The following is a 26038-nucleotide window of genomic DNA, read 5'->3' on the forward strand; positions in this document are numbered from 1 at the left end:
TTAAAAAAAAAAAAAAGAAAGAAAGAAAGAAAGGAAGAAAGAAAGAAAGAAAAGATAAGTTTATTTCAAAAAATTCTCTTTTTCTTGATACTTGTATTTGTTGGCAATGAAGATGGTTATATATTTACAGTTATAACAGGTCAGTCTGATTCTTAAAAACCTTTATGAGTAGAAAGTTATAAGGAACTCATAATTCAGAATAAAGGCGTACTGGCCACTGGAGCTTTTCTTCCCAAGTCTATTTATAGCTGCTCCACAGAAGCATACGATGCCAGGAGAGTGCAACATGACTGTGAATGTAATAACTGCACAGGTGTTGGCTGTCTGTCTGGGATAGTTTAAAATAAAACACTTACAGTAGACTCTCAAGAACATTTATTAAAATACATCTTTTGGAAAATGGAGACAATTGGTTACCTTGGAAACTCTGTGTTTGTGTGTTCATGTACATGTTAAGATGCATAGTAAGGTATACAATATGTGTGCATGCATGTGGAGGCCAGAGGTCAGCAGGTGTTGTCACTTGGCTGTGGTCTGCTTTATTTTGAGACAAGTCTCTCAATGGCCTGAAGCTCACGGATTAAGCTAGACTGTCTAGCCAGTAAGTCCCAGGCTGTCCTCTGCAGCCTCCTCAGTGGCTTACAAGTGGGTACCAGCTTTTTTTTTTTTTTAAATATGGGTGTAGGGATTGAATTAAGTTTTTTTGCAGCAAGCACTTTACTGATTGAACCATCTTGCCAGCCAGAGAAACTAGTTTTGAAATAGGATTCACTTCATAACAATTATGACAACTCCTTAGTGAATGGAATAGTCCTGGAGAAGGCTACTGAGCAGAAATGAATCAATTGTCATATGACCAATTGGTCAAATATAATGATCAAAAATTTCTTTTTCAAAGGAGATCTGGTATCTGACTTTTTCTTTTGACAATATTTCATATAGCTCAGGGGCTTGGGCTTTACAGCCAAGGATAATTTTGAACCTCATATTCTCCCATTTGTGTATTCCTAGTGCTGGGGTTCCGGGTGTGGGTCACCATACTTTGCTGACGGGCTAGTGGCAGGTACTGGGGATTGAATGCAGGGTACTGTGCATAGGCAAGCACTCACTATGTAGCCCTGGCTGACTCTGCTTTCCATGTATTGGAATTACCTATTCCCCCCTTTTAAAGTTAATTTAATCTATTATAATGTGCTATAATATTTAGTTACACTGAAGCTCAAGTTTACATACTCAGGCTCTGTTCTTCTTTTATAGTCAGGTAAGTTACAGAGCTCTTACGCCTGCAATCAGCTAAGAATAATACAACGACTGGCAAAATGATAAAGAAAGAACATTTGAAAGGGTCCTGTTCATCAGAGGTCCTCCTTACTGGAATCTCCAGCCATTCTCTTGATTTCTCACACTGCATTCTGAAACATTTTATGGCAAAATCTCACTGCTTCACTTCTATGCATGGTCTCCTGATTACAGTTTACTGAGACTTTGCTAATTTTACTTACTTTCAGCATATTTAACCCAGCGCAAATTATGGCTGTCTAAAGTAAACTTGTAATCCATTTGAATCCTAGGTTTTGGTTGCTTGATCATTGTTGAGGCAACAGAATAACCATGTGGCATTTTGTAAGTCTAGGCAATGCTGGTTTGCAGCCTGGATCCTCTTAGGATAGAAAATACTATTGAGTCACATGACTCAGAAGAAGAATTATGGATTAGTCCTTGGCGGTATCTGTTTGGACTACAGAAACATATAAAATGTAGAGTACCTTTGTGAATCCTCTAGATGGCAGAACAGTTATGATGTACACACTTTAGGACCTGTCCAGAAAGAACAGGGGGAGATGGCAAAAGCAGGGACCTGTAGGCTCTAGCCTCTCTCTCTCAGAGACCTAGATTTGTATGCTCTCCACATCTATGTTTTTATCTGAGATCTCTTTTGAAGGAATGTAACTGCTAAAATATAGTATGACAACACTCAGAATCTTGAGCTGTGTATCCAGACATGAAACTACAGACTTGGTGAGGACCATGTATCTAATCATTTCTTTACTGCAGCCAACTCTGTTCCAGCACCCAGGGCTGAGTTCTGAAGCAATCCCAGTGTATGCTTGCCTTCATTTCCATCACAGCACAGGCTTCTGCCACTGCCCGTACTTATACAGAAATCACCTTATAAAGGACAACATTTAATTGGGGCTCGATTACTGGTTCTGAAGTTCAGCCCATTATCATCATGGCTAGAAGCATGGCAGCATAAAGGAAGGCATGGCAGTAGAGGAGCTGAGACTCCTACATCTTGTTCTGAAGGTAAACAGGAGAAGACTAGCTACCAGGTAGCTAGAAGGAGGGTCTCAAATCCAATTCCCACAGTAAAATACACTTCCTCCAACAAGGCCACACCTACTCTAACAAGGGCACACCTCGGGCAGTGGTGGTGTGCGCCTTTAATCCCAGCACTTGGGAGGCAGAGGCAGGCTGATCTCTGAGTTCGAGGCTAGCCTGGTCTAAAGAGTGAGTTCCAGGACAGCCAGGGCTACACAGAGAAACCCTGTCTCGAAAAACCAAACAAAAAAAAAAAAATTTTTTTTTTGGCTGGGCGGTGGTGGCTCACACCTTTAATCCTAGCACTTGGGAGGCAGAGACAGGTGGATTTCTGAGTTTGAGGACAGCCAGGACTATACAGAGAAACCCTGTCTCGAAAAACCAAAAAAAAAAAAAAAAAAAAAAAAAAAAAAAAAGATATTGCCAAGATATTGATGGCTTAGCGGTTAAGAGCACTGACTGCTCTTCCAAAGGTCATGAGTTCAAATCCCAGCAACCACATAGTGGCTCACAACCATCCATAATGAGATCTGATGCCCTCTTCTGAAGTGTCTGAAGACAGCTACAGTATACTTACATATAATAAATAAATAAAAATCTTAAAAAAAAAGGGCACACCTCCTAGTAGTGCCACTCCCTAGGCCAAGCATATTCAAACCACCACAGTTCTCAAGCAGAGTGTAAAGGGTTAAAGCAGAAAAGGAAAATAAATGTAAGATTTTGAGGGTGTCATTTTCTCTGTTGTTACTATCCAATAGCCAATTTCATTGTCTCTTCAGTTTCTGTATTTTATTTTATTTCACTTCTTTTTATGTGTGTGAGTGTTTTGTGTGCATGTGTGTGTACACACTACATGTGTACCTAGTGCTCTAGGAGGCCAGGGGAGGAGTCACTGTGCTTCTGCTTGTTTGAGACCGTTCTTGGGAATGTACCAGAGTACACTCTCATACTCATTGAACACACCCACTAATTAACTCGTTCTGAACATACTTGAAAATAGACAATGGATGTGATTGTTATTCTCATGGCCCTTACCCATGAGTAATGCAGAGTTTCATAGATAAGACAAACATACATTTTCAGTGATACTTGGCAAACTGTTAGAGGAGAAGCAGTATCAAAGTGCTAAAGAAGGTTTTAGGCACAAATGCTTTTCTGTAGATATTACAAGTTCCCCCAAACTCACTACACCTAGAAGACTGTGCATGTGATAGTCTGTTAGAGATGAGAGATTTTAGAGTGCCTTGATACTAGCTAAGACTTTAACTGTGCTCCAGCCAGCTTCTTTGGATTATTACTTCGGAAAGTTCAAGGTTTTCACTGGAGTAACTGAACTGGACATTGTCCTTTGCTTCGCTATTCAAAGAACTTGGACTTTGATGCTAAATTTCTCCAGCGGTTAAATAGGAAGGCCCGTGTGCTCTGACGATACCACCAGCATGACCTTGCATGACAACTATCAAAGCATTTTCTAATTGATCTGCATTCTTGAATTATTTGACTTCTATTTCATGCATTCTTGAATTATTTGACTTCTATTTCATGTTATGTGAAAAATAGAGGATGTCAGGATTGTCCAACAACCGTTCAATAATACAGTGTAGCTAACCAGTACATCAGAGCAGCTATGTGCTTTTACAGGCCTCTCACATTCTGTCATCTCAAGCAGAGGTGTAGCCACAAATGAGCTTGCCTTGTAATCAGGTGTGGACATATTATTGCTTTGTATTGAGTACTTGTTTATGATCTGAAGTAGGAGGCTGTCACAGACAAGTAGGATTTTGAGCTGGGGCAATTGCTATTAGTCTAAAGGGAAAATACATCGGTGTTTGTGGAAGAATTTTCTGGCCTGCATTGTCCTTGGAAGCTAGCTATAATTACAAAGACAGGTGATAAAAAGAGGGAAGATTGTCCACATGTATACATGTGTTTGTAAGCTCTTGTCTTTATTTCCTTTGTTGAGTTCTGACTTATAATTCCAGAGGGTTTTTTTTTAATTGTTTCTTTGCGAATTCATGTTGAAAGACCTTATAGAACAAGTATTTTTAGTATTGAAGGGGATTCTTTCTTAATGAGTTCTTGGTTTCTTAGAAGGGTGTTAACTGGATCCCTTATTGCTCACATGCTGCTATACTAATTACCCTGGGCATCACTTCAGACTTGGGACATGGGACTCTCACATCCAGGCACTGTCTTTCCCATTTGGAATATACAGAGAGCGTCTCTCAAGGTTTTTGAGCAGCATCGATGTCTCTGGTTGTACTGGGGGTTTGTATTGCTCCTGGGTCTTTTCTGACTCCTGCTTTACCAATGTCTGTCACTTAATGGAAGTGTCTTCTTTTCTATCTTATCCTCATCTGTGAAATTAGGTGACATGCTGTTTACACCCCATGATGTCTCACGTGATTAGTGACGTAAACTGGGAAGTGGTCCTTTCATCCTTCATAGTCGATGCTGCAAAGTGACAGGTGCTGGGAAAGGATTTGTCTTTCCCCAAATCAGCTCCTGTCATGGATCCTTCTGGTGTCTCAGTGGTCTGACTTGAAATGAGTGTGCTTTAATCTCTTTTGCATCTAGCTCCCTGGGAAGGGTATAATCATGTGTGATATCAGCCAAATCCCCAGTCACAGTCTGTGATGTCACAAACCAAAGATCATTCTCTCCCAGCAGGGACAAGATGGAGAGGAGGAGACTGTCCATGATGATTACATCCTTATTCACATTCAGTTACTTCCTAAAGAAAATGAACCACAAGGCCCAGTCCTGCTGAAATCCTACTGAAATACCCACTGACTTATGTGGAGCATGGCATCCACCTTTATACTATATTGAAAAACTCTTTCAAAAAATTAAAAACTTAGAAGTTATACAAATGTACATAAGCAGAGTCATACTTTAAATAAGGTTTCTTGATATGATAGATGCTAATACATTAACATGAATTTCACATATATTCTAATTAAATACAAATGTAACAATAACATTTGTTGCTTGTCATTTTAAAGTCAGGTATGATGTCAGCAACTCTGTGGAAAAGCTTTACTTTGACTCATGTACCTGTGTTTCCTACAGTTTAAATAGGTATGCTGATAGCGCTTGGAGGATGTAAATGGTCAGAATCTAGGATATATGATAATGGATGTCACTGGTAAGGATATGATAGCCAAAACATTTACCCTATATTGTATTGAATCACAGAAACAATTATCAGTTATTGACTAGTCTCCAAGATTCAAAATCTCATTAATTGTACTCACTTTGAAACCCCTTACAAGGGGGCTGCCAAGATGGCTCAGTGTGCAAAAGCATTCGCCATGTAGCCTGGCAAGCCGAGTTCAATCTCACATAAAGACAGAAGAAGATGGCCTGCTGTACAGAGTGTTCTCAGACCTCCACAAACAAACAAACAAACAAACAAACTTGCTGGGCATGGTGGAGCATTCCCAGAGAAAGACAGATCTTGGAGTTCTAGGCCAGCCTGTTCTACAGACCAAGATCCAGGACAGCCAGGACTACACAGAGGAACACTGTCTCAAAAAACCAAATAAGCAAATAAATAGTAAAATGAAATAATAAAAAAGCTTATCCATCTGTACCTTTGGGATGCTAAAGATCATGGTGTTTTTAGCTTTTTAGTACATTGGTAGATTGTTCTGAGTTATCACAGTTTTTCGGAAGCTGTTGCTGAAGCTGACATAGCTTTCTGAGTGGATTATTATAGATAGGAGAGAAAGTAAAGGTTCATTGGGACTGATGCTGTCAGAGGTTAACTTGGAAGCTTGTATTTGGTATCTGTCTGCCCATCCATGGTCATTGGAAAGCTATGGGAAGAAGCAAAGTCTCCAAGAAGTGGGGATGTGAATCTTCCTCAGAACAGTGAGTAAATAAAATATCAGAAAGATTATTTTACATCCCCTTCCATTCTGATCATTCGAGGCCAAACAAGCACAGTGATGTAAATCTCTTTTTCCTTGAGTTGTTTAAATTGTTTAATTATTATCACTTTTATTAAATTATATTTTATTGAATATTATTTGGCATTTTTCTCTTAACATGCATTTAAAAAATGTCAATCTGTAAAGCTAGGTAGAAACAGATGAATCCTTTAAGAATTCAAGTAAGTCTCATATATTGGGGGCAGGGGTTGGCAAAAAGCTAGCACCTTAGTTTAGCTTCACAAATGAGACTTTGGAATTTATGGTCTTTTCCCCTCATGAAACACACTGGTGTAGCTGTGAGTCAAGTCACTACCTGTATTGAAATGAGTGCTTTCCTCTGGTACTGGAAAGCGACAAGTGAGAGTGCATAGTGGCCTCAGATGCCAAGGACGTGTGTCAACTAAGGTTACCTGTGCAGCGTCTTGAAAAGAGTAAAGGAGGAGGGGGGTATCTCACTTTCTGAATTAAAAACTGGAAACAGCCGGGCGGTGGTGGCACATGCCTTTAATCCCAGCACTTGGGAGGCAAAGGCAGGTGGATTGCTGAGTTCGGGGCCAGCCTGGTCTACAGAGTGAGTTCTAGGACAGCCCTGAACCCTGTCTCTAAAAAAAAAACCAAAAAAAAAAAAAAAAAACAACCTGGAAACAGAAATCATTCAATACAATGGAAATGACTTTCCTTCTTCCTGTCACTTTGTGCTGGGATGGAGCTCACGGCCTGCATAGACCAGGCGAGTGGTCTGTCTGTTGAGGGCTCTCCCCAGCACTCACATTTGTGTTTAGAATAATCACTTTGGATAGTTGTTCTTGGATTAGCCAGTTTCTTTAGTTAGGTGTGGCGTGCTTTTGTTGTTTTTCTTATCTCCACCCTTCCAAGCTAATAGAAATAGGACATTGTTTTAGGGCTTTTGGTAAGATTTTTGAACCTAACTTCTCAGTTGAACTTATGACAGTGACTTCATTCTAGTGAAGTTGTAGGGAGGGCATTAAAATGTCATCAGGTGAAGGAGGGCTGGCAGTTCCTGTCTGTGGTTTTTACAGTCTTTTTAGAAGCCTCCCTCTGGAGTGAGTGCTCAGGAGTTGTAGAACTCCTGAGTGTAGAACAAGGCACTCACCCTGTACACTTCTCTTATGCCTTTGCATTCTGAAGATGGGACCATTGGTCTTGGGTGAAAACTTTTGGGGTTTTAGTGCGCCAGACTTCATTTTGTCCTGTTCTTAAATGTTCCATTTGCTCTGCTACAGAAACATCCCTGCTGTCTTTGGGGTAGATTCACCCGGCCCTGGCAGTGTTCACTAGAGGTGTTTCCTTCAGTGTAGATGAGGATGACATCACAGTTTAGGGGTTTTGTTTTGCTAAGAATTAAAGTCAGTCATTGAGCCTTTTAAAAACATTGACAGAAATGTTGCTAACCATGTTGGTGAGTTCTTTCTTTCCCCCAGTTCTCTGGCGAGCTTGGTACAGAGCTCTGTGGGTGCCTCTTAGGCAGCGTTCTGGACTCTTCGAGTGCAGATTGATTTCAGATTACTAAATGAAATTATAATTCTAAAAAAAAAAAAAGGATAAATTCAGTGAAAAATAGACAGGATTTGTAAGCCATGCTATTGCAGAGCTGTCTAACGTGCCTAAGTAGAAACAGGTGTTTACCTCAGAAGGTTTAGATCTGCATAAAGCTCCTGAGAGAACCACATGAAATTCAAACCTCCTGGCTCTCTCACTGAAATAGCAGGTGTCATTTCAGTTATCATGCTATGAATTAATGTTATAAAAATGACTCTTACCTGGCAGGAGCTGGTTGAAGCTCAGTGAGGGAGGATAAGCTCTCATACTGGAAATGCCTCGTCGACTTCGCTGTGGTGATCTCTTTCACCCGTGTGCCTTATTTCTTGTAGCATCTCTGCGGCCCGGTAATCCCATGTTAGCACAGGTAGCAGCAAGGTAAAGACTCCATGTGGACAGGATTTTGGAAATCCAAGGGTGAATTTTGCCTTTATCAGATAACAGCCATTGATCTGACCACAGTGCTCAGAACTTATTAAAAATTCATAGGCTATCTCAGCAGTGAGAAATCCTGATTGCTCTTGCAGCTGTTTCAGCCTCTGGAAAAGTTCTGCTCACCTGTAATTTAGAGTCTCCAGTGTCCCCAGATCACGCCGCTCTAACATTGTGTGTTCCAGAAGCATGGGTATTCTTTAGCACCTCCTGCTTCCCTTGGCTTCTCCCTTAACAACTTTCCGTCCTTCAGCCTCCTGTCTGCAGAGGTTAAGAATTTCCTTTCTTTCCCGACTGCTTCTGTTAATACATTGCTCTAGTGCACTGCTTTCTGAGTGGTGAGGGAAAAATCCTAAAGGAAGAACAGCTTTACCACATCCCAGACACTGAACATGAATGAAGCGCTGATCGGATCCGTTCAAACCAGACAGCCAAGTGGTGGGATGCTCCTTTCATACATAATGAGCCCATTAATTACTCCTCCCCGTGGACGGCAGTGCGCCCTGGCAGGAAGGGAGGAAAGAGCAGAGGGGCGTATGCTGTTCACTAGGTGCTCGTCCGCTGCCGAGCAGCTTGCCACCGAGGAGGGAGTCAGGAGAGGCTGCAGCTCTGGAGTGTGATCAGGTAGACTAGACAAGAGTTATTTTGACAGACAGTTAAATGACGTATTTTGGAAGGAAAAAAAAAGAGCTTAGCAAGAGGTAGCTGGGATGAGGCGCCTGAATGCTGTATGCATGTGCACCTCTCCTGCTTGTCCCGTTGGCTAGAAAGATTCCCTACCTCTGCTCTGCAGTATTTGCAGGGTTCTGTCCAGCTGTGTTATCATCATATAGTGTTCTCCAGTGAAAGAATTTTTAAAAGGTCTTGGATGAAAAGCATATACTGTGAGTTTAAAAAATGATGACAGGGAAGGACTTTCCTTAATTAAAGATGCATGTGTTTTTATACATCTTTTGGACATAAGTATTTTGTTGCTTTGGAATAAAGCATTACAAATCACTTGATATAAAATGTAATGAATGGTTGGGCAGTGGTGGCACACGCCTTTAATCCCAGCACTTGGGAGGCAGAGGCAGGTGGATTTCTGAGTTCGAGGCCAGCCTGGTCTACAGAGTGAGTTCCAGGACAGCCAGAGCTACACAGAGAAACCCTGTCTCGAAAAACCAAAAAAAAAAAAAAAAAGTAATGACAGGGACCTCTCACCCACTTCTCAGTGGAGCCTTTTAGGACTATGACAAGGTAGAAGGATATTTTAAAATGTTTTAATTATTGAAAAATTCAAACTTGGACAGAGATGAAGGGATAATATATAGGATCCAATAGACCCATTTCCCTGATTCAATAACTGCCAGTGTTTTTCTCTTTATTGAAATAATTTAAAGAAAATTTCATTTTTCTTTCTACTTAACTATATATAGTTTAAAACCACACAAATCCTTTTCAGATGAACATATTACAAGTTCTCTGCTGTCATCCATTGGCCAATCTACTTGATATTCCTTGTTTCTCAGAAGTACTTGTTTTACATAGGTTTTCTCAAGTGAGAATTCAAAGCATACTTAGTTGTCAAGCATGAGAAACTTAAAACCCAGCCATGATAACTACATATGAGAAAGAAGTAACTTTAATATCATAGTTACCTTCCATGCAGATTTCGAGCATGAATATGCAAGAGAACGTACCTCTAGTATTTTCTTGAACCCTTTCCTACTTAGCACTGATGCCATAATACTAAAAAGAGTTGTCATAGTGGGGCGTGGAGAGATTGCTCGGTAGTTAAGGGTACGTATTTCTCTTACAGAGGATCTGAGCACCCATTTTGGGCAGCTTACAACCACCTGTAACTCCAGTTGTGGAGGATCCTACACCTTCTGGACACCACGTGCACCCACACTAATGTACACATACCCATGCAAGAATGCATAAATATAATTTCAAAAATAAACCTTTAAAGAACTTGCCGTTGGATTGGTTCATTGCTTTCTGCAGATTTTCTTGATTCTGCCAGAGTTCAAGATTCTGTCCCGCTGTTTGGGGCTGCATAAATTCAGTCTAATAGTTGCTGCTGAGTAACACTTTGCTTGTTTTCTTATCAAACACATAACACACTTCAATAATGAATATTCCAAAGTTTCACCATTGGTATGTGACAGAATTCTGTGAGATAAAGACCTAGGCCATGAGACCGTGGTGTTTATGAGGACCTGTGGTTAGGGCACCACACACCTCTCTCATGTCTAGTGCTCTTCCCTGTGAATTTTAGTCCTTCTACTTGGAAGAATTAAAGAGCATTTGCTTGTCTGGTTAACCTCTCCAGGAATGCAAGAACATGACGTTTAAGAAAGCTGTGAGCCGCACCTCCTTTGTTGAAGTTTATTCTCAGTCAGATTCTTTTCTCTCATTTCACTTCATCTCTCTAAGAGGCTTTGTGGATGAGAAATGAGAAGGTGAAATATGGGGAACCATTTAAAAGGTGTGGATGGAAATAGTTTTCCTGTGCCTACCTGGGCTTAAAGCCAGTGCTGAGGGCTTCCAGTTATGGAGAGCCCCTCTTTCAAGGTACTCATAAATCATAACTCATAGATAACAGACTTCCAGGGTGTGTGCTCTGTTGTTAAGGTGTGACTGTGTAGTACCTCTGTGTAGCATTTTTACATGTTCTCAATTATGCCTGTCTATCAAGTCCTGTTTAAAAAAGTGTTGTATGTGTTGTATACTTAAGTATGTCATACACACTTATACATGTGCCAGCCACTTAAAGAAGGCCAAGGGAGTAGTGCTATGGCTGTTATATGTAGTTAAGTTAAAACAGAAGGATGAGACAAAATGCTGCTTTCCTCTTCCTAAGTGGTCTGCAATCGTCCTTATCATTTGTAACATACAGCCGGGGTCAGAAAGGCATTTGTCCTGTTAGGGAAGTTTATGTAATCAATTGGAAAGGAGAGGCTGCATAGGGAGCAGTAATACTAGGCTGCATGATTTAGGTCTAAGTTCCCACTCTATTTCAATTCATGACCTCCCAGTAGCCTGGCTATAAACTGAATTAGAAGAAAAGCATTCATTTGGTGACCTTGACTGTTCCAACCCCAGAGAAACTGCCTCCCTTTTACACTGTTTGGGACCCTCATCCATGGACTAGGGTACCGCTTACATTTAGGATGGTTCTTCCTACCCCAGTTAACCTAATTTAGATGATTCCTTATGTACACTCAGAGATTTGAGTACATGATGATTTTAAATCTTGTCAAGTTGACTATCAAAGCATTCCTGGCATTGATCTTATTTATAGAAAACTACATTTACTTTTACTTTCTCCACTGTGCGTGGTTCTCTTCCCAATTTGGAAGATGTTGGGTTCTGGTATGGTCAAGACAGTGGTTCCAAGAGTCCCCATCTGGCTCCTTCTATTCCTTACTGAGAAAGAAGAGTGTTTCTGATGCACCACACTCCCATCGTCATTTTCAACAGCAGCTCTTCTCCATCATGACCACCAGCCTATCAAACAAGGTATGGGATCTCTGAGATTCCAGATGACCTACAGATAATCTTGAGAGCTGGCGGTCTTTGAGAAGATGATGTGAATTTAGAGAGAAGGGATGGTTTCTTTCTCTCTTTTTATGCCTTGAATTTATAGAAGAATGCTGGTTGTTTTGTTCTGTGTTTTGTTTTTTCCTTAAGAAGGGTTTCTCTGTGTAGTTCTGGCTATATTAGAACTTGTTCTATAGACCAGGCTGGTCTCTGCCTTCTGAGTGCTGGGATTAAAGGAATGCACCACAACTGTCTAGCACTTTTTTTTTTTTTTTTTTTTTTTTTTTTTTTTTTACTTTCTAGAATTGTGTATTCTGTTCCTTCAAGGTCTCTCAAATAGTAGTGTGTTTTAAAATGCTACACATAGATCTTTTTCTCTTTTTCTTTCTTATAAATATATGTGTTTATGGAGTGTGCATACCTGTTTTATACTTGTGTTTGCCTGTGTGATACACACTTGTGTATAGGCACACATGAGTTTAAGTATGCATATGGAGGCCCAGAGTTGCTACCGGGAGTTGTTTTCCTTGATTGTTCCCTGTTATTCACAGAGGTGGGACCTCTCAGTTGAACGCAGAGCTCACCAATATTGCCAGTTTAGCTAGCCATATCACTCTGAGAATGCCTTGTTTCAAGTGCTGGAATTACAGGTAGCTGTTCTGCCTGCTTCACATAATAGAGGTTCTGGTATCCAAGCTCTGGTCTTCACACATGCTTGGCAAGAGTTTTAAGTATGGAGCTAGGCATTCATCTTTCATTTAAAATTTAAAAATTAAAAAATTACAATAAAGTTGCCCATTAAGAAACAATTGCTTTCCTCCTCTGGATATATCCAAATGAACCAAGAATATTTTTTTCTTCAAATGCAGATTTCAGAAACACTTGTAGGCTTCTTAAGGTAGACTTAAGAAGACTTGTAGACTTCTTCTGTCAGTGCATCTTGATTTCCCTGCTTTGACCTTTATTCTTCAGTGAACTGCAGACAACCACTAGAGGTCTCCAGACCGCACTTCAGGAGGCTCTGATTTTACAGGCTATTAGTCAGAATGGATACATTCCAGGAGACTTGGGTTACTAAGATTGGTCATTAAAGATTTATGAACTATTCATTATGCTCCAGAATTGATATAGCTTAAAAAAAAAAGTGAGGGACGAACTCATAGGACCATCCATGTGTGACCCCAGCTGTAGCAGAGTGCGAAGTGTCGCATCCTGATTGCCAGGTCCTTGAGATTTATTTGCAGGTATGTCAGAGCCCTTAGAATGTTCTCTAGCTCCTCATTCACAGTGAGGTCATCCCTAGCCACCTACGATAGGACCCTGCCCCTCTATCAAAAGGAACCATTCTCTGGGCTGGGCTACTTAGATAGGCTTTGGCTTTTGTTTTTCTTGGCAGCTGAATGTATCTAATCTTTAGGGAATCTCTTTACACACACACACACACACACACACACACACACACACACACTTTGTGAGTAGGCCTCATAGAAGTTTGCTGCTTTATTCTAGAGAATGTTTTTTGTGTTAGAGTCTTTGTCCCACTTGAACCTCTGGTTTCATAGAATCTTTGTAGTAGAATAGTGTCTCAAGGTAGCATGCTTTTCAGAGCGCTCTGCTTACTCTATCTGAAAAGCACTGAGAACGATGATTCTCGTGTCAGGGCAAGTGCTTATAGATACCAGCCGTTGCATTATTGCAGTGGAACACAAGGTACTGTCACTTCTGGAAGACACTGCAGAGATTTAGTTTCTTCCCCCCATTTCACACAGTAGATGCTGGAGCCCCATCCTTTCTCGTGTGGGTATCTAACTTGTTCTCTTCAGTGCTACATGCTTCATTAGGAAGGCACACACTTGGTGCAGTCAGTCACTGTAATCATCACACTGTTTTATAAGAATTTTATATAAATAGATATTTTGAACTAGGTTGGCAATTGATGGTTTCAAAACAATTTTTGTTTTGTTTGGTTTTGTTTTTCAAGACAGGGCTTCTCTGTGTAGCCCTGGCTGTCCTGGAACTCACTCTGTAGACCAGGCTTGCCTCAAACTCAGAAATCCGCCTGCCTCTGCCTCCCAAGTGCTGGGATTAAAGGCGTATGCCGCCACCACTACCCGGCTGGTTTCAAAACAATTTTAAGGATGACTTTAGAAGGCATTCAGCCAGGAGTTCTATAATAGTTAAGAATTTATTTAAGTTTTATATCAAACAACTTTTATAATAGTCATTTTTATTGTTATAATGTTTTATAAATTTTAAAGAATATGATAAAAAAAGATATTGTAGGTATTGAAAGGGGGTTATCTGGGAGGAGTTGGGGTACAAGAGAAAAACAAGTATGTGATTTAATTCTATTTACTTAAAATATGTTTGTAAATGTTAACAAATTCAGATAAATTGAAATCATGTAACCTTTCTCATCATATGGCAATAAAACTTAAGAAAAAGAATTTAAGTATATATAAGCTAAGAGTTTTAAGATATAATCTAATTTATATAAATGAAATGATAAAGCCTGGCAATTGGTTAGTCTCTTATAACAGAGGTTCTGAAGACAATCCTAAAAGTTCTTGATTAGTCACTTTCTAGATGATGGATGGATCTAATTCTAAACATAAAATCATATACCAAATGGGCTACTATTTAGCTATTAAAAAGAATGAAATTATATTATTTGTGGTAATATGGTTGGAACTAGAGATTATGTAAAATGAAATAAGCCACACACAGGCAAGTATTATGTGACCTCACTTATGAGGACTCTAATGTCTGCTGTGCTATTGCATGGTAACCTAATGATGTTCTGCACAGTTCAACAGACCATAATAGGGGACTCAGAGAGTTTTCATCATTAAAAAAAAGTTTGAAGCACTCAACATGTTCAATATAATTCAGACATTATATAACACATACATGTGTAAAACATGTGACACACGGAACTGATTCCTATAGATGGAGAGCTCAGAGCTACATTGGTGAGCCTTCATGAGTTGGGACACTTTTCATTTAATAAGTTTTGTGAATTATTTGAAGAGTAAATGAGTGGGACTAACCCCAAGATTAGGCAGTATTACATAAAGCCATTAGGGATACTTGGGTAGAAGCTAGAAATAGATACTTTAGCGTCATTGTGAGTAAGTAGAAACAACCATAATTAATTATGAAGGTATGCAGAAAGAAGTGTGTGTGTGTGTGTGTGTGTGTGTGTGTGTGTGTGTGTGTGTGTGTGTGTGGTGTATACAGCAGGGCTTCAAACTAGGGACTCAGTGACTTTATGTTTTTAAAGGACTTTTCTAAGTCCTAAGGTACATTAAGAAATCAGCAGACTTCTTGGTCCTCTGGCTCTTACAGTCTTTCTCCTCCTGAGCTTTAGGTGTAGGAGTTGTATTGTAAATGTATCCACTGGCACCCAATGATTAGTTGATCTCTGCATTTCGACCAGTTTTTTTTTTTTTTTTTTTTCCTATCATGGACTCTGCTGCAAAGAAGAGCTTTTTTTTTTGACCCAAAGTGTGAGCTACACTTCCCTGTGGTATAAGGACAAGTTTTAAAATGCAATTAGGAGTATTCTGGGCCTAGTAAAGTGGCCGCAGTAGATTCTCTAAACTCCAGGACCTCAGTGCCCTGGGTAGCTGGCCCTCGTTACACGATTAGTTGTTGGCTCCCACTGCCATGGAGGCTCTGGGGTATCTTGTTATGTTGGTCATGGTTGTGGTTCATAGATGTCACAGCTGCGTAGGGTCATTGATAGGTTCCCTTTCGTGGCAGACTGTGTCTCCTAGAAATGGCAAGGAAGTTACACCTATGATATTTCAACAGTATGGCTTCCTAACTAAGACCTAAATAGTGACAACAGCAACAGACATGTTTAATGAGGAAGGGGATTGATTCTCTTGGGGGGGGGGCTCTTCATGTTCTGAGATTTATGCTCAAACATCTTTTAGTATTTCTAATGGCAGCCTGCAACAAAATCTCTCACTGACACAAACATCCGATCCCTCTTCTCAGCCCAAGTAGTGCAGTTGCCATAACAACCTGATGAGGGTGGCATGTTTGCTGCTGTGGTAAGGTTGTGTCCGTCGCAATTTTCAGGGTTTTAAAATTCAGCATGACATTCACAGATGTGACAAAGAATTCCATCCATTCACTGATTTGATTTTCACTCAGTTAACTGTCCCAAATCACCACCCACCCCCCATGTCGAAAAGGGTCCGTGAGCTTAGTGTCTAGCATTGTGCTCTTGTGAATACATATTGTGAATGCATGTTTGTTTTCATTAGTGAGTGATATAATTCACAGAGACTATAAAATAGAAACTATAAAATAGAAAGAATAAAGGCCGAAACGGATTTTCAGTGGTTTCTTATTTGGTAAAAGCAATTTATATTTTCTTTTGTTCACATACAAAATAATGGGTATCATTGTGATATTTTCACACAAATGTTTCATTTACCTTGGTGTCTTTTCCATCCCCCCTCTAAGGCCTGCCTGCCTCCTCCTGCCCACCTCCTGGTGGCCTCCTACCTCTCCCTTCTGCTCTCTTGTCTGATGAGTTCCACTATTCTCTTTTGCCTTTTACCCTTCCCCTAAGATATAGTCCTCCCAATTCTGGATTCTCCCCCTACCCCAGACCATTCATACACAGACACACAGAAACATACACGCAGACACACATACACAGACATACACATACTATGTCTACAGTACACATCTAAAAGAAAACATGCAGTATTTGCCATTTGAGTTTGGGTTATTTTGCTTAATAATAATCTCTAGCTCCATCTATTTTCCCTGTAAATATATTGATTTCATTTTTCTTTATGGGCTGAATAAAATTCTATTCTGTACTTACATTACACTTCGGCCAGTCACATATTGGATTTCATCTCAATTGGTCCATTTCCTGGCTATTGCGAACAGTGCAGCAAAAACCAGGATTGAGAGATGTCTGTGTGGAATGCTGACATGAGTCCTTGGGGTACCAGGAGATGAGAGATAAGCTCCGTGGTTCTGCTTTCAGGAGCTTCCACACTGACTTCTCTGGTGACTGCGCTAGTACATGTTCCCACCGCCGTGTATGAGCGGTCCTCATTGGTTCTGGTTCATTTTTATCAACTGGACACACTAGAGTCACCTGGGAAGAGAGAACCTCAGCTGACGAATTGCTTCCATCAGGTTGGCCTGTTGTCAGGGCTGTGGGGAGCATCCAGGCCGCTATGGCTTGTGGGCAGGTGGTCCTAGGTTGTATAAGAAAAGCTGAGCAAGCCATGGAGAGTTAAGTCAGTGCTTCGAGTAAACAGTGCTCTTCCATGGTCTCTGCTTGAGTTCCTGTCCTGACTTCCTTTGGTGACAGATCGTGCCAAAGTGCAAGAGAAATAAATCCTTTCCCTCCAAGATAGTTTGGTCAGAGTGTTTTTTTTCTCACAGCAGCGGGAAAGCAAAGTGTAGGATTACCCCACCCCATTTGTTGTCATTTGTTTTCTTTTGTGCGTGTGTGTGCCCCTGTGTGTGCAAAGTAAGCGATATGATTCTACTTTCATTTATTTACAGATCCACCCAGTTTTCCTAGCACCATTTGTCAGAGGCTGGCATCTCTCTTCAGTGTTTGTTATTGCCAGCTAGTTGGTAGGTACAAGCACCTAACTTTCCACAAGGGTGTCAAAAACTTGTATTTTATTGCTGACAGAAGCCCCCATTTCTGAGCAGGTCTTTCCTTTTAACACAAGGAAATCAAATCAAGGCTCTGGAGACGGTGGTCTAAGAGCAGCTCACCTGGTAGGAATGCTTGATCCTCAGACAGCGTAGCAAGCCATGCTGGAATGCAGCAGCATCTGTCGCCTGGATCTCTAGTTCCATCAGAGAATGGCTTGCTTTGTTTGGATTTGCATTTCTTTATGCATTTACAGAGTATATATGATGGGGTCTGAAGACATACACAGTGTGATAGAAATTTCTTTGTGTATGTCCAGACTCCACTGAAATCCGTTTCTCCAGGGCAGTTACTGTGTTGAATTCACCTATTCAGTGTGAGCACAGCAAGGCCAGAACCTCTGCTTCGAGCTTGCAATCTCCTTACTGGCTTGCAAACCTTCTGTGCTGCTTTTTTCCTAGTCCTTGATCTAGTGACCTGTAACTTGTTTAGTTTAACTAAGGAACAGCACAGAGGTGGTGGCTGGGGTTGAGGGGGAAGGAATGTCTCCCAGGCAGGGGGAGAGCCAGTGATGGCTTGACTTCGTGCTTTGAGGGCTGTGGCTGTGGGTAGTAAGAGAGGCTTAAGAGGCAATGGTGGGCCTAAAGATAGACTTGTATTGGGCTTCCTACTAGGCTCTGGAACTTCCTTGAAATATGCATGAAAGAAAGCACAGTGTAGATAGCAATGCAGTTCACATAGCTTTGCATTCTAACTCAGGCAAATGGGAGGCAGCAGAGCCAGGTGTCTGGGTGTGCTGCTGGGAAACTCTTAGAAAGCAGGTGATGTTTCTGTAGGGTTTTAAATAGCAGGTAGGATTGTACCACATGGGGAAGCTGTACATGGAGGACGCTGTGCTTTAGACCTGAGATGGAGTGTAAGTGAAGGGTTGACCATATTAGTCAAGTCCTGACTCTGCTGCTGCCAGGTCTGAAGGAATTAGACATCCTGGGAGGATGAGTCCATGGCATGGGTGAAAAGTACCAACCAGGCTGGCACTGATATAAGTTTTAATCAAGAATAGACACTGGATAGGAATATGATGGGAAAATTCTTAGAGAGTTGCATGTGTATGTGTCCTTTCATAGTACTTAAGTTATCTGACCTCCTCTCTTGGACCATTTGCATGGAATTGCATCTGAATAGAGTTCAAGAGGGGGCAGTTTATTATCCTGAGGTAGCAACTTTTAGAATGCCACTTGTCCTCCCCGAGGTGGCCTGTTTGGGGTAAGACACCAGGGACTTTTGGGAGTTAGGCTGTAATTGTTTGTAGAAGGCATCTCAAGCCACTGGGTCAAGCTCCATGCAGCTGGGGTCTGTCTGCTAGAGAGTGGGAGATTCTGCTTTTTGTCTTTGGCCTCTTACAGTAGACCGTCTTGTTGCTATAGTCACCAAAGGTTTTTGGTGCCCATTAGAGTGCTTTGGGGGAGCTGGCAATTTAAATAGCAAGGAGAACCAGCATATCTATGCCACAAAAAATAGCTCTGGCAATTTAGAGGGAGAATTAGAAGACAAAAAGATGCTTTTCTCCTAGACCAGGTGAAAGGCAGGGGTATCTGTTGTCATTAGAAGTGTGTTAAGGATCAACCATGGAGGGTAGGGAGGAGCATTTCAGAATTAACTATCAGGTCTGATGACTGATGTATAGAGCAAGTACGGGACAGGGGTGAAAGGAGTTTTCTTTTACTGTCTTATGTGTATATGTGCCAGTGTGTGTGTATCAGTACTGTGTGCGTGTAGGAGGCCTCACAAGACAGAAGAGGGTGTTGGAACTACTGGAAGTTGAGTTAGAGATGGTTCTGAGCTACCTCGTGGGTGCTGGGACTAGACGGGATCTGGGTCATCTGGAAGAACAGTACGCTTTCTTAAGTGATGAGCCATCTCTCCAGCCTCTGCAGTTTCCTTACTCAAGCCTGCAGGTGGACTTTTCTACATATGGAGGTAAGGAGAATTTTCAACATAAGGTGTGCAGACCTTCATTGAGTGATAAGTGTTGGTAGTTTGTGAACAAGTGTATAATCAGCACAAATGTTAAAGGATAGAGGTTCTCAACCTTTAGCCTGTATCAGAAACACCTGTGTGGGTTAAGAAGCCATTTATTACTGTGTGCGCCTCCCCCCCGCCCCCCGGCCAATTTTGGATGCTGGAGGTCTGGATGGGATTGGGGGTTCATATTTCTAAGTTAGTTCCCAGGCATTGCTGGTTTTGAGAACACACTTTGGGAATATCACATCATTCTAGAAAGGACCTTTTCCCCCTATTTCCTTCCCTAGGCATCTGTGGTTCTGATTTCTGCCATCATAAATAAATAACCTGGCTATTCCTGTCTAACAGTGATTGTCAACCTTCCTAATTCTGTGACCCTTTAATACAGTTCCTCATGTTGTGGTGACCCTCAACCATAAAATTATTTCATTTCTACTTCATAACTGTAATTTTGCTACTGTTATGAATCATAATGTAAATATCTGATAAGCAGGATATCTGATATGTGACCCCAAAAGGGTCTTGACCCGTAGGTTGAGAATGTGCTGTCATCAACTGGAATTACACTATATCTTTGTCTGGCCTTCCCTGTATAATACATTGACTCTGAGATTCACCCAGTTCCGTCATTCCCTTTACTTCTGAGTTGTATTCTAGCATATGACCACAGCTTAGCCTTTCTGTATTTAGTAGTTCTCTTACTGATAGACATTTGTTTTAGGTTCAGGTTTGAGATGTTATAAAATACCCAGAGCCTTGATATGCAAGGCCTCACGTGAAAGAGCTTCACTTCTCTTGAGTAAAATACCCAGGAATAGAATTGCTGGGTCGGAGGGGGGATTTATCCTCAATTTTATAATAAACCCCAAATCATTTCCCACAGTGGTGGGAATATGAAGAGTTTCACTGTGGCTGGATTTTCACTCACTTCTGTGAAGATCCTAAATATTGAGCAGACTGAAGGACTTTTACTGAAGAAGAAAGACCTGTGGTGGATGGGGAAGCAAGGCAGTGTTGCCCTTGCTCATTTACCTCAGTGATACTCTAGCAGATCTGAGAGCTGAAATGAAGTTCAGGATTCCTTCGAAGAACATCCACTAATGGTTACTGTATGCTAATCTCCCATAGAGCTCATAAGTAAAATAAGTTCTTATAATTTAAGAAAATAGAAAGTAGCACTTTTTTGTCTAAACTATGCCTAATCTTAGTTTATCTGAAAATCATTTTCCTAGAAACCCTAAGCACCAGGGAATCAGAGCAAGAAAACTCTAAAAACAAAAGCTCAGATCATTTCCCATCAGTGGGATTGGCCCCGATGGAGTTGCCAGCTGGGGAAGAAGTTCCATTCAGACACATATTAGATAAAGATTAAGTCTGTGTGTGTCGAAAAGTTTAGTGTAACTACACTCAGACTCTTACAATGTTAGAGTGGGGAAATATTTTAAAGTACAATCCATAAATGCAGAGACCATCCCTGAAAAGACTATGAATTTTGTTGCATAAAAATTAAGGATTTCTATAGGGCAAAACCTACCAGAGCCAGAGTAAAACGAGGCTCTCTCTGGGTAGATGTGGTGATAGTGCAGGGGCTTGTGGGTGGGTGTGTGATCATGGTGCAGGGGTTTGCAACCTTGCTCCTTGAGAACTAACTGTGGATACACTGAGTTTTAGTAACCTTCTGTATGGTTCCAGTATTCTGGAGGTGGAGGCAGGAGGATCATTTGTTATTTTGAAGCCAACCTGGCCTACATAGTGAATTTGGGCCAGCCTGGCTAATAGCACATATTAATAAACAAATTAAACAAACAGATGACAAAGGCTTTAGGGTCGATTGTTCACCAAAAGTAAAATGCAAATAGTTTTTAAACACCATGAAAAGATGCTCAACCCACTCACTATTTAAAAAAAAAGGAAAGGAAACCAATTAAAAGTGTATATCAGTTTTCAATCACTTGTCTGACAGAAATTAAAGTTTGATGGACAGTGTGTTGGGGAGGACACAGTGCAGGCTGGGTGTTGGGGCCGAGGGTGGTTCATGTAGGAGCAGAGAGCTGGAGGTCAGAAAGCAAAGTCCTTCTGCAGAATGAGGCAGGCAGAGTAAGCACGGAGGCACACTGACTGCAGGGAGCAGCAATGGCTGGTGGAAGATCCCACCCATCACTGAAACACCAGTCACGTGGAGGCAGACAGCCCCACACATGCCAACAGCTCAAGGGCATCACTTGGTAGTGCTCTGTCAGAGTCATGATACAGTGTGGCATCTCTCTATTTCAGAAAGTGGTTAAAAAGGATTAAGTGAAAAAAAGTCCATTTAATAAATGATAACTATCTTAGATAGAGTTACTATTGCTGTGATGAAACAGGAGAAGAAGGGATTTATTTCATTCACATGTCTGTATAACGGTTCATCAAGAGCTGTGAGGGCAGGAACCTGGCGGCAGGAGCTAATGCAGAGGCCATGGATGAGTGCTGCTTGCTGGCTTGTACAGCCTTCTTTCTTATAGAACCCAGGACCACCAGCCCAGGGATGGCACCACCCACAGTGGGCTGGGCCCTCCCCCATCTGTCACTAATTAAAGGCCTGCCTACAACTCGATCTTTTGGAGGCATTTTTTGACTGGAGATTGTTTCCTTTCAGATAACTTTAGTTTGTGTCAAGTTGACATAAAACTTCCAGGACAGTAATATAAAAATACATTGTTGGTTATCACAAACTGAATTTTTAGAGAACATATTTGTAGGTATTGAAACAGCTGAAATATCTCTTGATTTTGTTGCTTATTACTGTCCTTAGATTCTTTTAGGAGCAACATTTGGCACAGAGTGGGGGTGGTCTCCTCTCACTCCCCATCTCCCTGAGGTTACAAAGAAACAGGTGATGTAAGTCTACTGAGTAAGTGAGAGAAGTGCCACTCCAAGGTTGGCTTTCAAAAAGCAAATAGGAAATTTAAAGGGATAGCTCTTTCATTATTTAGTCCCCTCTCTTAGTTTTCTTACTTCTGATCATTAGTTCTGCTGCTACATTGCTCATTTTACTCCCAGAACTGTAAGACGCATGGTGTTGTTAAAAATGAAGTCACTGTCATTTTTTAGACTCGTTTAGAGTTGAAAGAAAAGGCTAGAGCAGATGACCACTGGAAATACTCTGTGTTCCAGGACACTGGCATCCTAAGCATTGCATATTATGCCTTCAGATTTGAACACTAGGGGTAAATAGGTCAGCAAATATTTAATGAGATTTTTGTCTGCCCACATTCCTGACAAGAACCTAATTATATTCTCAAACTAGAAAGATAATTTGATTTACATTTTTACTTCTCACTATTTGGTTGCTATTTAGATTTTTTTTCCTGTAGTTTATTTCAGTGTCCATTTTGAGTCACGAAGGCAAAAACTTAAGCAGAAAGGAATATATAGTAGAGTAATTAAGGTACTAACCAACATAAACCTTTTAGTGATTTTTATGACAGGTCAGGTTTCTGAAATTTGTTAAAAATAACAATAAAAAGAAAAAGTGCTGTGAAGTTGAATAAATGCTGTTCTGGTGTCGGAAAAACAGGCATCTGTTATCTGGAGTTCTTCCCAGCAGGCCCTGTGCAGGGTATCGCGCCTCCAGTGAGCACTATACGTAAACTACTAGGTACTTTACGCTGGCCCTTTCAGTGACTCTCTAGTCACAAAGCTTAATGACTGGGAAGATGTTGGCATGGGTGGCTGACATATTGCTTGTCTCAAAAGAGTTGAATTTACAGGACCTGGAAGCATTTGGAAAGCTCTTCATTTTCTAACACTGATCAGCTGGAGCTGTGTGTGTCCTTGAGGAGTGCTTTTTTTTTTTTTTTTTTTTTTTTTTTTGTTAAGCTTCTCTGGACAAGGTTTCAAATAATGAGTCTTTCCAGGTTCAACTGAAAGATGCCCTGAGATGGATTTCAGATGAAATAACCTTTAGCCAACAGCTCTGGGAGAAGCTGGAATAGATCCATAGCAACCCACAGAACGAAGCAAGGAGGGGCCTCAGAATTTAGATGGGGAACAGTCTCTGAGCTTAGAGATAAGGGGAGTGTCTCGGAACTTAGCAGGCAGGAAGCCCTAGTTTAGGAAGCTAGTCTTATTGTCACTTCTCAGGGATGCTATGTGGTACAAATTTGGCAGATTTGGGAAGGAACAAGATAGGTAGGTATTAAGGTGTGGCTGATCCCTTTACCTGGGCTACAAAAGCCACAAGGGATCACCATAGCATGAACTCTGTTAGGGTTGGGAGTGGATGCCTGCTCCCCTCCCAGAGCTTGATAGCAGTCCACTTTCCAATAGGCCAATGCTGCACCCTAGACAAGGTCTTGGTAGGGTAGGAGAGTTTGTGGAGCTTCTAGCTCAATGTCCCTCTTAACTGAATTTGCAGAAGGGCCCCAGGAGCTATCTCTTGTCAGGGGAGAAAAGAGTTCATCGGACTGTCCTGCACAGCAGTTCCTATTTGGCCTGATCCCCTTTTCACTTTGGTTATTTTGATTCTTCCTCTGTTGTTGAAGACTTCAGAGGCCATTTTAGTAAGGTCCTTTTGAGGGTTTGAAGGTCATCCTCCTGCTTTCTGAGCCTTTTCCTATTATGTAAAGAACTGGGTGATAAAGTGGTAATGTGGCTAGCACGTTCCTGGTTCCGTGTTGGGACTTAAATTGCTATGTTTAAGAGGTGCTGCTGCAAATTAGCTCATAAGGGCTGCTGTGTTTCTTTTTAGCTCTTTGACTGATTTCCTGGATCTTATCATAATTTTCAGCCTTGAGGAAGATGTTTTCATACCCTGGATCAGGAAATGAGCCCTGTGTGACAAGTTGGCAGAGCCAGAGGGACAGTCCACCCAGCTGAATCTGGGAACCCAAAGGTGACACCTGACCACTTCTAACTTGCCCTCAGCCTCCTACCAAACTTGGTGTTTTAGGTGTATGTAGATGTCTTTCAGTAGTGCCCTGACTGATTAGTTTGTATCCACGTTATTTTCCATCTTCCTCAGATGGAAACTTTCATTTCCACATCTAGTTTACCTACCTCAGAAAATTAGGCAAACTGATATTTTAAAAGCTTGTGCTCCTTACATCCCACTCTTCATGCTGTTTTAGGAACCCTTTTTAAAGAGTTAACTTAATGCTCTTTCGTCATTTCTGCAATTTCCCATCTTTTCAGAGGTTATCCTGAGTTCTTTTTGCCATTGACTCTGTTGGTATCTGAGTCAGAAAGGGAAGAAAACCTGAAACTACATTGAATAAGCCTTAATTTCCTTCTAGCCAGTAAATAGTGCAGGTGCTACCAATTATGGACAAGCATCTATCTAAGCTTTCACACATGGAGCTTTGAGTCCCTCTAATAGTCAGGGGAATAGTTTACAAGGTGCTGTGTTTTGCTGCTTTCAACTCCCTACATCTGTACCTCTGAAATGGAGAGAATTTGTTTTTCTTCCTTCCCCTCCCATTCCTCTCCCCTCTCTCTCACCCTTTCCTCCTTCCACTTGCTTCCACACAGGATCTCATATGTCCCAGGCTAGTCTCAAACTTGATATATAATTGTGGGGTGACCTTGAACTCTGCATTCTCCTCCCTCACCTCTCACGTGCTGGGGATTCCTTTCTGTTTGTGTCATGGTATGGGCAGGCAGAACCACGAAGTACACCCCCAACCTCAATTTGTTTATTTACATAAAAAATACTTTAGGGTCTTGGGCTTTGTCTTCTGCTGGCATGGGATTTCTGACTGTCTTTCTACCTCAGCCTTCTAGAATGCTGGGATAGAGACATGCACTAACTACAGTGCTGTTGGGAGAGGTCAGTGTTCTAAAATGCCAAACTCCTGGGCTCAAGTCACCCTGCTCGGCCTCCTGAGTCGCTGAGCCCACAGGTGCATGTCATCAGCCCTAGGAATTTTTTCTCCTGATGTGGAAAACAGGAGGACTTCTGTGGTTAATCTCTCGCTCTCCTTTGTAAGCTGTGGTTATCTACACAGCCACGTCTCTGGAGACGTCGAAAGCAAAGTTAGACAGAATGGCATTGATCATGTCTTTGATTACTTCAGCCATGTAGACCCTGAGTAATCTAGCAATTGCTATAGAAAGATTTCTGAGCTTCCATGGTGAAAAAGCAGGATTGTGTGTGGCAGGCATTTAGGAGATTACTGTTGGCCTTGGTCTCAGCCAGCTTTGTGGAAGGGGCTGCCATTGATTTCTCTCAGGAACAGCAGCATCTTTTTTAGTGAAGATCCAGTTTTATTTTAAACTTTAATTCTGTTGAAGTTCCCTCTTACTGGGTTTGGTTTAGTTTCCTCCAAAATTAGCTCTTAAAACTTTTTTATTGGTTATATGTGTTGTTCTGATAGTTATGGTTCTAGAACATAGGACATAATCTTTATCGTGAGACTCGTTATAGGGCGACTCTAATTTAGATAGGTACCTTTTCCTTCCTAATTGGAACTAGCCTAATAATAGAAATTTCCTTAAGGCTAAAGACATTTGTTGTATGGCCTGAAGGTAGACTTAAGACTTGAAGTCACTGTGGCTCATTTGATAAGAAGTACTTTGTGACTTTTCATAGACTTTGACATTTGGT

The 26038-nt window shown here is 41.2% G+C and overlaps 2 protein-coding genes across 3 annotated transcripts in view; one reads left to right on the forward strand and one right to left on the reverse strand.

Annotated features, from left to right (window-relative positions):
* Chrm5 (cholinergic receptor muscarinic 5) overlaps positions 1-8725 on the reverse strand; it is a 64105-nt gene extending 55380 nt beyond the window's left edge. For both annotated transcript variants that reach the window (XR_004118761.1, XM_031371359.1), the window contains exon 1: positions 8042-8725. The gene's annotated coding sequence lies outside the window, so the exon portion shown is untranslated. The remainder of the gene's footprint in view (positions 1-8041) is intronic.
* The window catches only part of Aven (apoptosis and caspase activation inhibitor), a 135499-nt gene that overhangs the window by 32052 nt on the left and 77409 nt on the right, over positions 1-26038 (forward strand). The gene's annotated exons all lie outside the window — the stretch shown is intronic.

Source organism: Mastomys coucha, unplaced genomic scaffold, assembly GCF_008632895.1.
Source record: "Mastomys coucha isolate ucsf_1 unplaced genomic scaffold, UCSF_Mcou_1 pScaffold15, whole genome shotgun sequence".
Classification (NCBI taxonomy): domain Eukaryota; kingdom Metazoa; phylum Chordata; class Mammalia; order Rodentia; family Muridae; genus Mastomys; species Mastomys coucha.